A 15,490-nucleotide genomic window follows, 5' to 3' on the forward strand; every position below is an offset into this window, starting at 1 on the left:
ACTGGGAGGGTGCTGGACCCGGAGCCTGATGCTGCTGGGTGCAGAGGAGCTGTGTGGGGCATTGCTTCCTTAACCGAGATCGATAGTCCGGGTTGTTCAGCAAGCAGCACGTACCATGGATTTTCAATAATGTACACGGTGGTGCTTGAGGAGAAAAAATAATTAGGCTTCTTTCTGGGGCTCTAAATGTCGCAGCAGCAAGAGGAGGTGATATGCTGAGGGCCTCGGCATTGCCCTTGGGGTGTGCAGGGCATGGCTGCTCTTCACTGTTGCTTTTACTCCGAGGTGTCAGAGGCTGAGCGGTGCTCACAAGAATAAAGGCTGCTGTTCAGCTGAGACACTTCCTGTGCTTGCTGGGGAAGAACATGAGAATTTTGAAAGCACGAGCTTATTTCCTGTGAAGAACTTCTGCTGAAGTGAGGGGTAAAGGATGGCTTCTGATGGACAGCTGTGGGATTTAGACAGCAGCGTTGGCACCTGGCAAAGGGACCGAGTGCTTCCTGTCCAAACCTGTGCTGAGGAGCATCGTGTGCTCTTGGTTCACCCAGAGCAGGAGGAGAGCTCTTTTCCATCTGCTGCAAACAGTGCTCGGTCAGCACGCAGCCAGGCTGATCCGCAGGCACAAACTGGCTGAGGCTGCATGTGTGCTCCAGAGGGTCTCCTGTCCACCCAAGCGAAGGGTATTCAGGAGTGCAGTCCCATCATGGCTCTGCTCTTGTAAGCTGAAGGTCATTCCTGCAGTGCCTGTCCCCTAGGCTAGCTCCAGCTGAGACCTACCTTCCTGATCATCTGGTTTAGGTTTTCCTTTAGTGTTTACTGTGGCTGTAAACTTGCTTATCAGCTGCATCACTGCAGGCATGCAGAGCTGAAGTTCCACCTGGAGCTGAACCAGGCTTCCGACCGCTGTGCAACCTCACTCCTTCCAGTGGCTTACAGGGGACTATAAGAAAGAAGGGGACAGACTCATTAGTAGGGTCTGTTGTGGCAGGACGAGGGGAATAGTTTCACGCTTAAAGGTGAGTCATTTAGATTGAACGTAAGGAAGAAGTTCTGTATAATAGGGGTAGTGAAGCACTGAAACAAGTTGCCCAGAGAGGTGGTGGATGCCCCAATGTCCCCATCCCTTGAGATGATCAAGGTCAGGCTGAATGGGGCACTGAGCACCTGCTGTAGCTGTAGGTATCTCTGTTCACTGCAGGGGAGTTGGACCAGATGGCCTTTAAGTTTCCCTTCCAACTCAAATGATTCAGTGATTCTGCAGGAGCGTGGTCGTGGGTGTGGAGGTGGCCTTGGAGCAGCCCAGGCTTCTGCAGTGCAGCTGTTGGAGCAGGGCTTTCCCACCTGCAGCCAGGCTGTGCTTGGTGATGGGTGGTGAGCACACTGTTCAGTGTCCAGCTCTTCAGAACCATTTGTTTTGCACTGTGCTGTGTGGGTCTGGATGTAGCATGGCTTTTCTTTCGGTTCTTGAGCTGCATCATCATCCGCACAGGGTGTGCTCCTGAAAACACTTTCACCCTGAGTTTGTTTATTTATTCATGTATTTGTTTGGGATTTTCAGTAGAGGACACGTGGATACAGTTCCTTAATTTGCTTTCTTCTCAGGAGATGCTCAGAGGGAATGTATGCGTGACCTTGTGGAATGAGGTGGGTTAAATGTAGCAGATATAGCTTTGCTTTCCATTCCCAGCATTTTTTTATATGGTACAGATGTTTTTCCATCGTAAAAAAAAATAAAAAAAATCCATTAAAAAACAAAACCAAGCACAAAAAATGCTGCTTTTCATATCTGCTTTGCAGAAATGCTGTAAGATCTACCCCAGGGTATCTAGAGAACAAACTCTTGTTTTCTCAAAGGCCTGCTGGGTAGAAAGGAAGACTAACCAACCTCCCAACTGCAGCAGTGAAGGAGGAGTTTTATGAGTGTCAGTAGGACAGTCTTTGTCTCAGCCTGAACCGGGGGGGCCCTGTTGCCAATCCTGAGCACAAACCTCTCGGCTCTGCAGCTCTATTTAAGAAAAAATCAGAGGCAGTGGATGTAATCTGCACTATGAAAATCTAATCTGTGACCTAATTTGTTGTGATACCATGAAGAACCTGTCAGGAGCAATCACTGTAACCCGTGGAGCAGACGCTGCTTTCCAAGAGCTCTTTGCATAGCAGCCTTGGAGGCAGCAGTGCCGGGTCGAGCGTGTATGTCTGAAATCCTCCACTCCCAAATTTTAGGGTTAATAGACAGACAATGCTCAGCTCAGTTTTGTTACTCTTTAAAAATGAAAGTGGTGCAGGCGGTCTTCCTGTCTGTGGAACAACACGGACTGCTTTGAGGTATGAGGAAGAAAATGAGCTCCAACCAGAGCTGGACAATCTTGTGTGCGTGCCATAATTGCTGTTTACCTGGTGTTTTTTCTTTCTGCTCTGCTGTGACACACAGGCAACTGTCTTGGTGGGTGGTTAGAAGTGTGACTTGTGTGACTGACTGCTCACCTTTTATGGGCTGATCTCAGAGATCTGGCTGGGCCTGTGTTAACAGGCACGGTGGGGATGGGTTGATGGTTGGTCCAGATGATCTCTTAGCCATCTTTTCCAAACGTAATGATTCTGTGATTGTATTCTGTGATCCTGTGTGTTACTGAAACTGTAGCACTGACAAGCTGGTTCCACAAGGACAAAGAAGGAAGGTTTTACAGGTTGGGAATGCACGAGGAATATGTTGATATGCTGGAAATGGTGTCCCTTGGTCTGAAAACTGCTCCATCTGAATGGGAGAAATCTGAACTGAGGAACTACTGCTCTATCAATAACTGACAGCAGAGCTGGGCTTCCTGTCTGATTGTTCTAGAAATAACAGTTCCCCTTTTAAAAAATGTTATCTTTAAAGTTCTTCACTTGAAAGTACTAAATTAAAACGTGCAGGGGCAGTCTATTAATAACAGCTAAAGTTTGTGTCTGTGCTTAGTGAGATGGCATCATTCCATTGGGGCTTGGAGAGCCTCCTGGTTCCTAGCATACGTTAGACATATGCCTGCATAGACTACACGTATTAGCATAGTATTTTGTAAGTTCTGTGCCCTTTCACCCATGCTGGGCACTCAGTGCTCATGTTTCTATGTATTATTTGTTGATTTTATTTCACTCCGGGCTTTTCCCTCCACCCACTTGCTTCCTCTCCCAAATAGTTTGCACTTAACCAGTTTTTCACATAGCCTTTATGCGCAGGATTGCTGCCTCTTAAGATGGACGCAGAGCTTTGCAATCCTCTCACTTCTGCAGGAGAGGGGAGATGGGTCTGTGGGTGAGAGGAGGAGCAGAGGCAGGGAGCAGATACCTACACGTGTCAGGGGGATCCTTTCCCCTTTGCTAAGCCCTGCTGAGGCTGATCGGAGTGCTGTGTCCAGTGCTGGTACCTCCAGTACAGGCAAATGACCTGGATATACGAAATAAAGTCCAGCATTGGGCCACCAAGATGGTCAAAGGACTGGAATGTCTGTTCTGTGAGGAGAGGCTGAGAAAACTGGGACTGTTCAGCCTGGAGAGTAGGAGGCTCAGTGGGATCTCATCAATGTCTATAGATATTTGAAAGGAGGGTACAAAGAAGTCAGAGACAAGTTCTTGTCAGTAGTGCCAGGACAAGAGGCTGTGGGCACAAACTGGAACACAGCAGGTTCCTTCCATCGGAGCTGTGGGAAACATTTCCACGCTGTGCAGGTGACAGAGCCCTGGCACAGATTGCCCAGAGGCTGTGAGGTCTTCTCCTTGGAGATCTCCAAAGGCTGCCTGGATGTGGTCCTGAACACCCTGCTCTGTGTGTCCGTGCTTGAGCAGGGGGTGGGCCACATGGACCCAGAGCTCTCTACCAGCCTCAACTATGCTGTACTTGTAGGAAGGTGAGCAGCAGGAAGAGGAGGTATGGGATGCTTTTACTCCTCTCGCCCTAAAACAGACCAGCAAGTGATGGGAAGCAGGACAGAGGGAATGAAAATAGTAGAGGAAGGATGGCAGTGTGTGAATTCCCATCGTGTGTGTGCATAGCTGTGTAAGGCAGGGCAGTAGGCTGGCTTGTGTGTAGAGGATGGGAGAGATGTGCCAGCCCCAGGCACCTATAGCAGAGTGCAGCCAGGCTGGTGGCCTCACTCCCTTCCTCAGTGCAGCACATTGCAGCTTGATACCATCTTTTAATGGGTATTTTTTTTTTTCCATTTCCTTATTTCTAACAAAAGTTTCCCACCTCTCCTTGGACATGAACGGTTTCTCAGCTACGCAGGGTGCATATGGCAGTTTACAAACCATCAAAAAGAGAAGAAAACCCCATGAAAATAGCATGCCTGTAGGTTTAAATTAGGCACAGGCTAAAATTAGAAGGAACGGGCCTATCTGTGGCTATGCAAATAAGCTGATAATTAATATTCAGCTGACTGCTGAGGAGGGCAGGCAGAGGTTTGCAGCTTGCACTTCCTTGTCCCGCTTGTGTCCTTGCAGCCTCTCTCTCTTCAGAGTTCTGCCTGTAGTTAATGGAGAGCTACACAAGAGCTGCTAATGCTGTGCCAAAGCCAAGTGTCAGCAGTGGTTGGTGTTTTTTGCCGCTCCAGTTTATTTGCCTGAGAGCCATGAATGGATGCACCACACCGGGGTCACTCATCTCCAGAGCCCATACAGGGCCTGGTTCCACCTCCCATTTCCTTGGGGGAGAGAAGCATCCCCCACACGCCCGCTCTTGTTTCATTTCCCCAGATGTGGTTCACTTTCCACCACTGTAACTGTGTTGCTATTAATGGGGCTGCAGTATAAACCCATTGCTGGAATAATTCACGTTACAAGAATAACTCTTGGTCTTCTTGGTTCCTGGCAGGTTCTCTCTTCCCTTTACATCCTGCCATCATTTTCACTTGCAGCGTGAGCCGTGCAGACAGTTTTATTTGCACAAGTTAGGGGGGAATAGACTGGTAGGAAAGAGTGGAAGCTTCCCAGTGGAGGGGAAGATAATAAGAAAAAAGGGATCTTGAATAGCTGGGGAGGGATTCAAGGCCAGGTTGGTTGGGGTCCTGGGCAGCCTGAGCTGGTGGATGGTGACCAGCCCACAGCAGGAGGTTGGAGTTAGCTGATCTTTAAGGTCCCTTCCAACCTAAGCCATTTGTTGATGCTATGACATCCTTTTTTGCTCGTTACAGAACTGAACAGGGCAAGTTCTGCCTTTGAAAGCTTAGGTGACAAACTCCATGTGAAGTACTGACTGAATGACCAAATATGATCTGCTGTGCATCAGTAGCTTCATGTGGCATCCTGCTTACGTTGAGGCGTTATAAACTATTTCCTGCATGTAAATATGCTTTATTTTAGGAATGGCTCAAAGCTGCAAAGTTTGTACCAGGACTGCTTGTACCCACAGCTGATCATACACCTGGTTATTGGTGTTACTGTCATTGCTCTTATGAGCAGAGTTTGCTTTAGGTTCTGTTGCACCTGTTCTAGGTCTGCTGCTACCCAACAAATGCTTCTCCTGCGGAGCCCAGCAGCACAGCAGCCAGTCTGAGGCAGCAAGAGAAGGGGTCCGGGTCCTGGAGGAAAATACTGTGCTCAAGTGAGCATGTCATGTCCTGTACCTCTGCCCATGCCAGCAGTGTGCTGAAGTGCAGAATCCCGTGGCTTTTTCCTTGGAGATCCAATACAAAGCCACCAAAAAGATTATGGGCCATCAGCTACTCACCACTGCGCAGGGTTGGGGTTGTTCCTGGGCAGTTGTTTTCATAGAGCTGAATAAGGTTATTTGCATATTGCATGGGGTTTGGGGCTTTTCTACTTCCTCTTGACTGTGCTGGGTGCTGCTGTTTGTGTGTCTGTGAGGAAAGTATCATTCTCACTTAGAGCCTGAATTTGTGCAACTTCCTCTGAGCAGCGGCTCCCAGAAATGCAACCACCTTTGGGGAAAGGGACCTCGGAGGGGAACTTACAGAGTGCTTATTCTCCTCTGCTGGTTCCTCATAGGCGAGATCATAGCCTTGTCCCTCCCCTGTGTGTTGGAAATCAAACCCTGTGTTCTGCCCCCAGTTAGCCTGTTGTGCAGCTGTGCCATTTCACAGCATCACAGAATTGTAGGGGTTGGAAGGGACCTCTAGAGATCATTGAGTCCAATCCCCCTGCCAAAGCAGGCTCCCTACACCATATCACACAGGTAGGTGTCCAGGCGGGTCTTGAATATCTCCAGAGAAGGAGATGTTCTCCAGTTATACTCCAGTTCAATCTATATGCTGGTCAATGCAAAGTGCTGGTAGTTGGTCCAGTTGTTTGGCCAGGTCTCCTAAGCTGTCCTCCCTTCTTCTGGATGGTGCCCAAACTAATGCTCAAACATCAGAAGGTGAAGTTACATTTTGAGCCACCAGTTGTGGATCTGTCCTAAACATCTGTTTAGATTGTCTTTTGCACAGTGAGCTCAATAGTGGCTGCGCTGCAAAAGTGGCCAGAGCCCAGCCTGGAAGCCAGATGAGCTGCCCCCTTTTAGTGCACTTTGTTTTACTTTGTGCACTGGTTTTTTTTTTTGGGCTCCGGTCCTGGAGTGGATTGCACTGACATCAGCAAAACGCTGCCAAATCCCCCAGGTGTTGCTCAGCAGGATCAGGGCTCTTTGGAGATAAAAGCATGCAAAAGAGGTATTTTTAGAGGTCATTAAAACTTGATCCTTTATCTCGAAGTTTTCTTTTGCCCTAAACACCATTACTTCAAGTAAAATAGGTGAATTTAGGTTCCAGCCTCATCCAAAGATGTACCAGTAAATACAAAGAACTTCAGAAATTGTTCTTGCTGTCTCCGACGTTGCTTTAAACTCTTGGGTATACAGACATTAAAAGACACTTGATGAATGCGCTCAGCATTCCAAGCACACTTCTCTTCCAGCGCCCAGCTGACCTCAAATCCTGAATGAGATGAATTTGCATTTGTTTTTTAAAATATCTCATTTTGTGAATCAAAATGTCAACACTTCTGAAAACGGTCCCTCAAGAGACGTTTGTATCTCTTGGAGTTTAAATGGATGGATCAATTTCCCATTAATACTAAGGGTGTTTAAAGGACAAATTCTCTGCCTACTGCAGTGAAAATTTACCCTGAGGTATGACATTTCACCTTCCACCGAGTGCAAGATAGTTGATTATAATGGACTGGAATAGCTAGATGTGCACATACAGGTAACAAAAGAGGGTGAGCATCACAGAAAACCTTATCTTTCCTCATATTTCTTTTTTGCTTTTTTTGGCCATGGAAACTTGCATGCTCTTCGCAGTTTATATTACTGCTCTACTCAGAAACTACTGCACGAATATCAGCACAGTTTAATTGCGTGCCATAGAAGTGCAGGGTAAGCCCTGGAGAGTTTCCACTCAAAAAGGCATGAAGAAACTGAGCAGCAGCCACAGTGCCCAGTTCCAGCTTTTCCAGTTCCTATACTGGACCACAGAGCTGTGAGCCTGTTCATGTTTTGCTTGCCCACAGGGCTTCACCACAGCTAATCTGTGCTCCTCAGCACAGCTCTGGCTTGTGTTAGAAGAAGGGAGGACAGCTGGCAAGCTTCAGACCCCTCCATCTCAAATGAAACATGGAAGCAACCTGCAGTGAGCTATCAGCCAGCTGAGGTAGAAAGTATGGATGCAGATTGTTTAACCCTAGGGCAAAGCGGACATAAACCTGCACTAAAGGCATGTTTATATGAGTTAAGTTCCAACATAACCTGGGAGAACACACCATAAAGTTGCACCATGATGTCCCTCCCATATGCTATCACAAATACCAGGATGGAAAAGCACCGGGAACTGAATAAAAGATCTTTGGTGTCAGAGAGCCTTATTCAGTTCCCTGTCTTCTGCTGCAGGCCATCTATGTTTCCCAGACTGGATTTGAAGGCTGGACTGTTAGGTGCATAAAGAATTAGCTGGATGGTCTTAGCCAGAGGAGAGTGGTCAGTGGCTCTGTGTTCAAGTGGAGGCCGGTCACAAGTGGCGTTCCCATAGGGTCAGTCTTGGGACCAGTGCTCTTCACCATCTTTATCAATGTCATAGTGGGATTCAGTTCAATCTCAGCATGCTTATGGATAACACCAAGCTGAGTGGTGTAGTTGACACAGAAGAAGGAAGGGATGCCATCCAGGATGACCCGAAGGCTTTGAAAAGTGGGCCCTCAAGAACCTAATGAGGTTAAATAAGGCCAGATACAAGGTGTTCAACTTGGAGAAGGCTGTGGGGAAACCACGTAGCCTTTAATATTTGAGGAGAACTTATTAAATGAAGGGAGACCAACTTTTTACTCAGGTAAAGGACAGGACAAGGGAGAATAAACTAAAAGAGGGGAGATTGAAGTTAAATGCTAGGCAGAAATTCTGTATTCAGGGGGTGGTGAAGCACTGGAACAGGCTGCCCAGAGAAGTTGTGGATGCTGTCTCAGGAGGTGTTCAAGGCCAAGGTGGGGTGGTAGTAAATCTAAAGCTGAACTGCCAGCCCAGATGAATCCTGCTTTCTGCGTTTAGCAGATGAAACATTCTTCAATCTGCCATGGTTTTTTTTCCAGAAAGGATCATTCTGTTCCCGTCTCTGTGAATTTCAATTGAGATTGCAGTTTGAGTAGGAGCGGCTCCAAGATGTAAGTAAGTGTCTGATAGGAATGCCGCTCCCTGCTTCAGGAGGCCCCAGAAGTTCATTAGATGTTTAATAGCTTCCAGTCGGAGCTGTGCTCGATGGATCTGAACTGGTGACCGAGAGGGGAAAGGTTCCCTCGCACATTTACAAACCCTGAGGCATCTGTTCCCCAGACGCAGATTTGTCCAATTTCCCTACACCACTGATGACCTGCCCTGAAATGATATTCGCATTCCCTTAGGAAATCCCTTGGGCTGATATCAAGTAGATAGTTATTTTTGGGTCCTTTCCCAGAGAGAGAGTGCACTGTATTGCTCCAATCCCTACACACCAAATAAATATATCATCAGACTGTAGTAAAGGACCAAAAAGCTTTATTGAAGGGGAAACATATGATTAATAATTGAGGATAGCTCACTGTATTGTTTTGGAGCCAAGTAAAGCTAATAGAGCTTTTCTATTGCAGAGATAAAAGAGTTAGAGTATCAAGACTGAATTGATTGCAACGTTTAATGGGAACATAAAATTCAATTAATGAATTGCAATGGTTAAATCTGCATTAAAGTGAAACGTGCGTCTCCCAAGCAGTGCATTAAGCATTTTTAAAGATTACAGAAAGTAAACAGAAAAGAACAACAACAACAAAAACCCCACACCTCATTGACGTGTAAATACTTGTGTATTTTTTTTTTTCCCTGGGGAAGAACCCAGTGTGACCACATTTTTAATCCATTTATCCTAAAGCTCTGGGTGCATGTGTATGCGTGTGCTTTTCCCTCAGCACCTCGCAGAATTAAAGCCTTCCCAAGACATTGATCAGTGATTAATTCTGACAGAATTCTCTGATGTCTGTCTGCGGTGTTTTGTTGCAGGGAGGACTGTAGTGCAGAGAGAACAGGCTCCATAGATGTGTTTGTGATAAAGGCTCTGAAGGAGGAGAGTCCCCAGCTGCTACGTGGATGAACGTTATCCACCCCACTTGCAGCTTCCTAATTTATATGTATATTCTCTATTTCTCTACAATAACGGAAGAACATACAGTATTGAAAAGGGAAAACTGAATCATTGGATAGAATAGCTGAACTTCTGGTGGGTGGGGAAGGTTTTAAAACGCCCTGCATTGAATAACTTAAAGGTTTATTCTGCAATAAACCAGCAGCCATTCCTTCTCATTGACAGTCATTATGTTCTAATGCTTTCTCCCTTCGCAGCCTTTTTAAAGCCATCCATTTGTTCTTCTGAAACCTTTGTCCAAGTTGAGCATGATGCCATTCCCACCCAGAAATCTTTCAGTCTTCTTTCATGGTCACCACTCAATCTTCTGCTGGGGACACATCCCCCCCTTGACCATCTGGCCGCACTTGGGTCCTGTCTGAGCACAGCCCCCTCTGTGCTAAACCCAGGCTTGTTAAACTCATCTGCAAAACCTTTGACGAGCTCAGGGCCAGAATCTGTCATCCGAACTGTGGTGTGCTATGCCTTAGGACAGAGGTGACCCCATTAAAAGCACTTGGAAGCGTGCATACTTAGGAGTTATGTTCATCTGCTCCCACGTGTTTCCCCTGAACATTTCACATCCATGCCAGTCTTCTCTGAGCAACCCGTAGATGTGTTATTTTTGCCTACGTCTATCCCTCCCATCCTTTAAAGGTAAAGTTTAACAAATAAATAATTAGGATTAGAATAAAAATGGAAACAATAGAAGCATGAAGAGGTAGTTATTATTTGCCTTTGCTTGGAAGAGAATAAGATGGAATTAAGAAATAAAAGGTCATGTCAAGAGCATGACTTAGTTTTTTACATATGAAGTTACTGAAATTTAATGGTAATAATTTTGGTACCACTGACAGCCTACTGAGCATTCACACTTAATAGAGCACAAGAAATCCAAGGCCAGAAAAATAGTCAAAGCTCTTCTGAGTACAGCCTGGTATCTCACAGGAGAAGACTGTTTTACTTATTCAACTTTTCTAGTTCATTTACTGCCTGAGACAGGAATCCTTTAGCGTGATGAGTACATAACCGCCTATTAAAAAAAGGGCTTATGATGCATTCCTGTAGAGGCAGCGTGGTCACGGTGGGAAGCTGCTTGTTCTGCTCTGATCAGTACCAAACTGTACCTCAGCTATGACTCAGGAATCCACACATCTCGAGTGGAACTGCATCCAGCTTGGTGTAAGCAGAATATTTCCCAGCCCATGCAAAGCGTTTATCAGCTGTATGTGAAAGAATATTATCTTTCCATTCATTGAGTGAGTTCAGAATATGCTTAAGTAATTGAAATGTGCAGTGTCAGCTTTGCTCCCTTTTCTTGCTAACTGAATATTACACAGCTGCACTTGGTGCTAGATTTAGCCCTAGGTGCCATGTTCATGCTCAGGAAAACGGAAGAAAAAGATGTCTGGTGTGCAGGGGTTCTGTTGCTCAACAAAGGAAGTGCTGAAGTGCATGCCTAAATGCTTTGTTTTACTGCAGCCTTCATCAGCTCCCAGCCTGTCCCTCACAGATTACAGTATGGGAAGAAGTCCTGGCTTTCTGTTTCCTCTGCTAGCACATTTGTCTTTGCAGTTAGAGAGACTTTTGCTTATATGAGCGGTATGGACTCCGTTGCTGTCATTTGAGCTACTCAGGCTTCTTAAAATGATCAGTCTCAAAGACTTCACTTTGGATTGGGGAATTCTCCCACTGATAAGATTGCTGCTATTGAAGTCACTGGATGGTGTACAGGAAGATGCGTGTGAGGGGCTTCTTCAACTTTTTTTTTACATACTGCAGTTATTTTAATGTCTGTGGCTTGCAGGAGCACGAAGATCATGGTATAATGAGATGCAGCAGATGAGTGTAACATAACAGTATTTTAAAGAAGGAGATACAGTTGGTGAGCCAATAATTCAATCGTTGTCTTTTTTTCTTCCATTATTTAGCAGCTTTGTACTTAACGTCACTCAGATCATAAATGAAGTTTATAGTAGTTCAATTGGATGTTACTAAACCAGTCCCAAGCTTTGCTCAGCTAAACAGAATACTACATTTCAGATGGGAATAAACAGCCAGATCCTTACAAGGACAGAATAGCATCAGAAATGACACTGCCCTGTGAGGTGCTGAGCACTGTCAGATCATGGCCATGTCACCAGGCATTAAGGTGACCCACAGCAGGGGATGCAGCCTGGGACCTAAGTTTGTCCTTGCTCCCACCACTGTCTTACACTCTTACACTGAGAAGTTTGCATTCCTATGTTGTATTCTGAAATTGACCTCTCTGGGACTGACTCTCTAGAACCTTTCCCTGAGGTGCTTTAATTAAATTACCAGTTTCCCTGCTGAAAGTTTTCAACATCCCCTGTGATCCAAAGAGGAAGCTAACTGCCATTGCAGCACAGGGGTCAGCTGAGACAACACGGAATTGTCCCTTGACGGTGCCCCTTGGTAATAACTAGATACAGACTAAAAGTCACTTATGAACCAGATGCTGTTATAAAGGTTCCTAATGACAATTGGGTTAAGCACTTTAGGAAAAGAAGGGGGGAAAAAAAAGAACAAAAAAAAAAAAGAAAGGAAAAGTGAAAAAACTGATGAATACATCGCTACAAATGATGTGATCAAAGTGAAATACCAGTCTCATGCTCCTGAGGTAGGTAGAATTCTCAGTTAAATCGATGAATATTTGTTTCCTCCAGGGTGGCACAATTACCTTTGCTTAAAATCAAACAAAAATTGGTTTCTCTTCCAGAGAGTAATGAAGCAGTCTGGCTTTCTTAAATATTGCCTTTCCTGTTCTCTGAAACATTGATTCTGTCCATTAACTGGAACAGCGCACCATTACAATGCTGATTGACCTGAAGCATTCTGTGCAAAAAGAGGCTGGTGCAGAGCTTCCAGTTCAGATGCAGTGTTTGTTTCCCGTGGTGGTCCTGGTGGTCAGCTTTGTTTTATGAACTGACTTGACTGAGGGTTTGATGGGAGGTCAAGTGAAGCACCTGGCATCCTCCATCACACCTCAGTTCTGCAGCCTATTCTTACCTAGTGAGGCACTTAAAGATGCTGCTTAGCTGACACCCAGAGTAAATAAGTGCAGTGGCATTTGGGTGCCTTCAGAGAGAAGTGATGATCCAGTACCTTGAAGAGATTGTTGCTTTGCCACTGCACCGAGTGAATCAAAGCAGGCTTTTGCTGAACATATCACAAATAGTCAGTGCATTGGGTTCTTCTTCACATCTGAGTGCCATAAGCTGGAAACTACAGTCAGTGGCCACGATGCTGACTTTGGTAACGCTGGACTGTCCCCACTGCTTGGCAAGGCTTCTTGCTGTCCAGCTGACCAGTTTGCTAACAGAGTTTTTTAGCAGTGCGGTTACACAAAGTACGGAGCACAATGGTATCCATGCATTGGATAGAGAAAAAATTCTGTATTTCACAAAAGAAAAAAAAAAAAAAAAGCCTGGAGATCTCAGCATCTAATGCTGTGTTCTGCTCTGTCCTGTAACAGGTCTATTACTATAATTTCTCTTTCAATTTTCAGCAGATATAAAATATGATTAAAATAGAAGCTGCACTTCCTCTTTCTACCTTCCCTTATGCTTACTGGTCTGCAGTCTTCTTTCTAATGCAAGCTTAACACCTGCCATTTGTTTTTTATTCCTCTTTTTGCCTCCTTGTCTTATATGGGTAAGCTGCATTGCTGAGAAAAAGGCAAGAAAATGAAAAAACAAAAGAGCTTTATTTTGTAAAATCCCCGTTATCTTTGATCACAGGCCAACAGTGTGCTCTCCTGCGTCATTTGACTTAAAGGAGCTGTTTATTAATTGAGCGTGTGTTACAGCTCTTAGCTGAGATCATTTGCAGGGAGCAACTGCATCAACAGATGAGAAAGCTTGAAAATAAGCTCAGACTTTGTAGAGGCAGAAAAGGAGACGACTCACGTAGTTAGTCATGTGAAGTGACTGGGGCACAGCACTGGGATACAGTCATTTTGAGGCCAGAGGAGCTGTGCATGCCTCATCCCTGAGACACTCAAGCTCAGGCAGGACAGAGCTCTGAGCAACCTGCTCTAGCTGTAGGTGTCCCTGTTCAATGCAGGGGTATCGGACTAGCCGGCCTTTAAAGGTCCCATCCAACTCAAACAACTCCGTGGTTCTGTGATTCTAAGTTTCTCCAAGTGTAAAAAGACAGAACTGGAATGCATTGGTTTCCCCACTTGCCACTTAAATATCAAAATGACCTTTGAGGGAAAAAAAGGACATGTTGAGATTGCAAGTGCTTGTCTCTGTGCAAGTGTAAAACATTGTAATTGTTTGCTCTTACAGTATCTGGAAGCACTTGAGGCATCCTTGCAAGCAGGGAATGATTTGACCTTGGCTTTTTGTTTTGTCTGAGCTGTTTTGAAATTTATGTTGATCATCCATATTTTGTTGCAACTGTTTATACTTCTGAAGAGCTACATTTATATCAGAAGGTTTCTGCTACCTAAAATGAGAGCCCTAAAGGACACTGCAGTGTGAATGTGACTGCTTCTGCAATCCCTCATCTAAGGTGAAGAAATCTGGAAGGGGGAGGGGAGAACCTGATCTTAGCTTTATCTGATCTGAAAGGTGCTTTGAACCACAGCAGTGTAACAGAGGACCTGTGCAAAGCTGCTGCTGTTTTCCAGTCTCATACATAGATCTGTATGTATATAGGATGCTTACCATTTTCATCCACAGAATGGTAAAGCTGCTGCTGTTCCCCCACCATACAAACAGCGCTGTTGCCAATGGACAGTGCAGGCTGTTGTCTCTGCTGAGTACAAATGAGAGAAGATGACTTCCTTTTTTACTTTGGACTTCCCCCCCCCAGGCTACCATTAAGCCTAAAAGTAGTGGTTATTCTAACTGTGCATGGTACCCAAGGGCAGCTTTGCTTCTCTATTTTAATTCATCTGTGTAGCTGTCTACATCTAAAATGAATTCATCTTTTGTCACTGATGCACACACACACACACACACACACACACACACACATATACTAGATGTGCATTTCCAGTAGTGCATTTGGAGCTAAATAATCTTTGCTCTGTGAGCCTGCTCTGACCCATTTTCTCTCAGTTTACTTACCTGGCAACAATACTCCAACTAACAAAACCATCTACAGGTTTAGGAGCTTAAGAGCACTTTTGTTCTATTAACACTCCTAATTTTACAATACTTACTGGCAAATATCATCTCTTATTATTATTGTCTTTTTAAGTATTTATCACAGTAATAACCTGGTAAAGTCATTTTCTATTCAAAAGGAGCACTTAAGAAATTAAAAGCTGAGGCAGAACTAATAGAAAATTAGTGGGTTTTTATGTCATGCAACATTTTCCAGATTGTTCAGTAATTTTTATGCTTCACTTATTATGTGGGATGTGGATGCCTTTTATGCAGCTGCTGTTAAATGCTTAGGTCCTGGGCACTCTTGTACTCCTCAAAGGGGAGAGATCCAACTCAAGGGTACCTTAAAATTAAAAAGAGTAAATATTGCTATAAAACTGCTTATAATAGCTATAGGAGAGGATGTTTTTTCCCTTCCCCTCGCTCCCAAACACTGCAAACCCCAGGTAGTGTATAATGTTACGGCCATCAAAAATCGTTCATCCCTGAGGCTGACTGTATTGTTTCCTTAGCTCTGTATAACAGAACAAAGTTCTTTGTAAGAGAGGTGCATTAAGCTGAAAGATGATGCATCCAACATAAACTTGGAGCATGATTCTGTTTCCTTTGAATGCAGCTCAGTGGGACCTGGATCGCTCCTTGCCTGGCACACAGACTGCTGACTACAGAGACGAGAGAAAATGTGGTAGTGACCTGCTGGCATCTCAGGGAGGAGGCTGCATCCATCTCCTACAGTGCAGA

At 45.0% G+C, this 15,490-nt stretch overlaps 1 protein-coding gene across 12 annotated transcripts in view; it reads left to right on the forward strand.

Moving 5' to 3' along the window:
* Positions 1–15,490, forward strand: part of CYRIB (CYFIP related Rac1 interactor B) — an 85,300-nt gene that overhangs the window by 766 nt on the left and 69,044 nt on the right. Inside the window, exon 2 of one of the 12 annotated variants that reach the window (XM_085536998.1) lies at positions 8,548–8,623. The exons of the other annotated variants lie outside the window; for them this stretch is intronic. The gene's annotated coding sequence lies outside the window, so the exon portion shown is untranslated. The remainder of the gene's footprint in view (positions 1–8,547; positions 8,624–15,490) is intronic. 12 annotated transcript variants of the gene reach the window in all.

This window comes from Coturnix japonica, chromosome 2 (assembly GCF_054131305.1).
Source record: "Coturnix japonica strain WE chromosome 2, WE-NBRP24, whole genome shotgun sequence".
Classification (NCBI taxonomy): Eukaryota; Metazoa; Chordata; class Aves; order Galliformes; family Phasianidae; genus Coturnix; species Coturnix japonica.